The following is a 3,085-nucleotide window of genomic DNA, read 5'->3' on the forward strand; positions in this document are numbered from 1 at the left end:
CCTTATTTATTTTAGAGAGAGGGACAGTGGGAAGAGGGGCAGAGGGAGAGAATCCCAAGGAGACTCCCTGCTGAGCACATAGCCTGAGGCAGGGCTGGATCCCACGACCCATGGGATCTTGACCTGAGCGCAAACCAAGAATTGGACATTCAACTGATTCAGCCACCCTGGCATCCAGCCATTATATTTTTAAAATTTTTTTACTCTAAAATGTAACCTAAACAATACCTCAATAAATTTGGGGCTGAGGAAAACAGAAAGAAAACGGACCTCTTCATGTCTGCTATGTGGCAAATATTAGGTTTGGTATGTTGACTGTTTTATCCCTTTTGAAGTGGGTATTATCTGCACAGATGAGAAAACTGAAGTTCAGAGAGTTTAAATAATGTTTCCCAAAGTAAAAAACTAGAAAATGGGAAAGCCACAATGTAAATTTTAGGCCTCATTTTGAAATTTCTTCTGTCGCTATTCCCCAAAATAGAGGTTAAAGAGAAGGTGAAGGATTCCCATTAAACTCAAAAACTCATAACATCAAGTAATTTTAGACATTTGACATTTGATGATTGACAATGACAGAGTTTTCTCCTTTTAAATCACTGAAATTTGATGTGGCTAATATTCAGGTAGAAGTCATGAATCTTTAACTGTGGTGATTAATCAACATTTCCTTCCTCTAATCACTGCCTTTTTATTTGCATGGTCAAAAAATAGGAGCAAAAAAAAAAAAAAGGGCAGTTGAGGGTTGTAGAAATCCCTGGGTATAGTTCTCCTTGAATAGACAGTACAGAGATTAGAACCCTTTAAGAAGTTGATTTGAAAAAGAAAAGAAAAGACTCTGGAAAGGGCAGCTTCTTTGGTGAATTGACTCAATATCTTTAAATAAAAAACATAATAAAGCAAGTTCACACTATTATTTTAAAGGAACATCTACATCTGTGCCAAAATGACTGATAAGCAACAAAATGTCAAATGCCAATGTCAATATCAATGTCAAGAATCTGTGTATCTTTCACTGACCATAGAGCATTGAAGTACTTCCAACCCCAGGAGGTGAACCCTGACAGGTTTTATGGTTCTGATTAACAAGATGAATTTCCTGCCTGTTGCTGTTGCTGTTGTTTGTTTTGTAGGGAGGATTTTTGCTTTGTTTTGCTTTCTATCAGGTTTTACGATCGTTTCTTTAGTTGGCTTTAGAATTTAGATAATTTAGAGTTTATACAAGACAGATAAGCTGAGTTATGTTGCAGTAACAAATAACCCCCACATCCCAGGGGTATAGTGCACTAAATTTATTTCTCCTTCATGTTGCATATCCACTGCAGACTGTTGATGGAGCAACCACCAATCTAGAGCCTTGTCAGTCACCCTGACAGAGGAAAACCCTGTGGCAAATCAAAGGCCAGATCTCCAGGCTTCTTCTCAGACCTAATTACTTCTTATTTCATTGACCAAGTCACATGACCGTGGCTAACTTCAAAGGACTGGAGAAGTACGTCCCCCTGTGTCCAAGGGAGAAGCAGAAACATTTGGTAGAAAGCAGCAACTTCACCACAATCATTTCTTTTCCCTAAATCTTTATGTTACCGGACAGAAAGACAATAACAATATATTGAAGTTAACAAGTCAATCAGCAAACTAAAGAGATTTAAAAAAATATAAAAGCTCAGCACCAGATCCAAGATGGCGGCCAGCAGGAGGCTGATGAAGGAGCTTGAAGAAATCCGCAAATGTGGAATGAAAAAACTTCCATAACATCCCGGTTGATGAAGCTAATTTATTGACTTGGCAAGGGCTTATTGTTCCTGACAACCCTCCATATGATAAGGGGGCCTTCAGAATCGAAAGCAACTTTCCAGCACAGTACCCATTCAAACCACCGAAGATCACATTTAAAACAAAGATCTATCACCCGAACATCGATGAAAAGGGGCAGGTCTGTCTGGCAGTGCTGAAAACTGGAAGCCAGCAACCAAAACCGACCAAGTAATCCAGTCCCTCATAGCACCAGTGAACGACCCCCAGCCCGAGCACCCACTTCGGGCTGACCTAGTTGAAGAATATTCTAAGGACCGTAAAAAATTCTGTAAGAATGCTGAAGAGTTTACAAAGAAATACGGGGAGAAGCGACCTGTGGACTAAACTCTGCCGGGACCGATTCCAGCGAGTGTGAGCGGAGACCCCGCAAAGCAGGACTCTGTGGAAAATTGACACGTGCGGCTGCCTGGCGTTTGCTTGTGGCAGTTACTAACTTTCTACAGTTTTCTTAATCAAAAGCGGTCTAGGTAACCTGTAAAGAAAGGATTAAAAATTTAAGATGTTCTAGTTCTGCTTTCTTTGTTTTAAAAATCACTGCTTCAATCTACTTTTAAAAAATAAATAAATAAATAAAAAATAAAAATGCTCACCAAGGATGATTCAAGAATGATGTAAGGTAGGCCCTGATTTAAGAACAGAATTTGTTTACAAAGGAAAGGGAGGGAGAACATTTCACTTGAGAAAGGATCACTGGAAACTAAAAATGAATTGTTACATAGAACCAAGATTATACATGGTGGTTGTGTCCCTGTATTGATGCACAAAGTTTCCCTTAACCCATCTGTAAAAGAAAATTAGAATTACAATTAACGATTGGCTTTGAGTGTGGAGATTGAGGAGCAGGAAATGTTATAGCTAAATTTCAAAATAAATGGAGGTAGAAAAGAGAAAGCTTCCATTCCTATCTTTGAAACACAGGCCTGACCCTAAGCAAGATTTTTAATAGATACAGTTAACTTTAGTAACTACCCCTGGACCACCAGATACCATTGTCTTCACACTGTTATTGATGACACAGAGACCTCCACCCAGAACTGTTGTGCCATTATCCAAAAATTATTTTCTCCTTCACCAAGTACCAATTCCCTTTGCTTTAGTATACTGACCTTAGTCAAACAGTAAGTGAAAAGGTACAGTTCAGTGGAAAGAGAACACAGTAACCTTCAGGGCATATGTGTTTTAGTCCCATCTCTAGGATATAGTTCCTAGGTTACAAATTTATTGTATGTTATATGAGTTTTAATTTATTAATCCACAATACATAAAATAT

At 38.6% G+C, this 3,085-nt stretch overlaps 1 pseudogene; it reads left to right on the forward strand.

Annotated features, from left to right (window-relative positions):
* The first annotated feature begins 1,680 nt into the window (after positions 1-1,680).
* Positions 1,681-2,357, forward strand: LOC114224767 (ubiquitin-conjugating enzyme E2 L3 pseudogene; annotated as a pseudogene).
* Positions 2,358-3,085: the final 728 nt, after the last annotated feature.

The sequence above is a fragment of the Eumetopias jubatus genome, unplaced genomic scaffold (genome assembly GCF_037043125.1).
Source record: "Eumetopias jubatus isolate StellerSeaLion01/CBP00866 unplaced genomic scaffold, mEumJub1_p1.0 scaffold_17, whole genome shotgun sequence".
In the NCBI taxonomy this organism is placed as follows: Eukaryota; Metazoa; Chordata; class Mammalia; order Carnivora; family Otariidae; genus Eumetopias; species Eumetopias jubatus.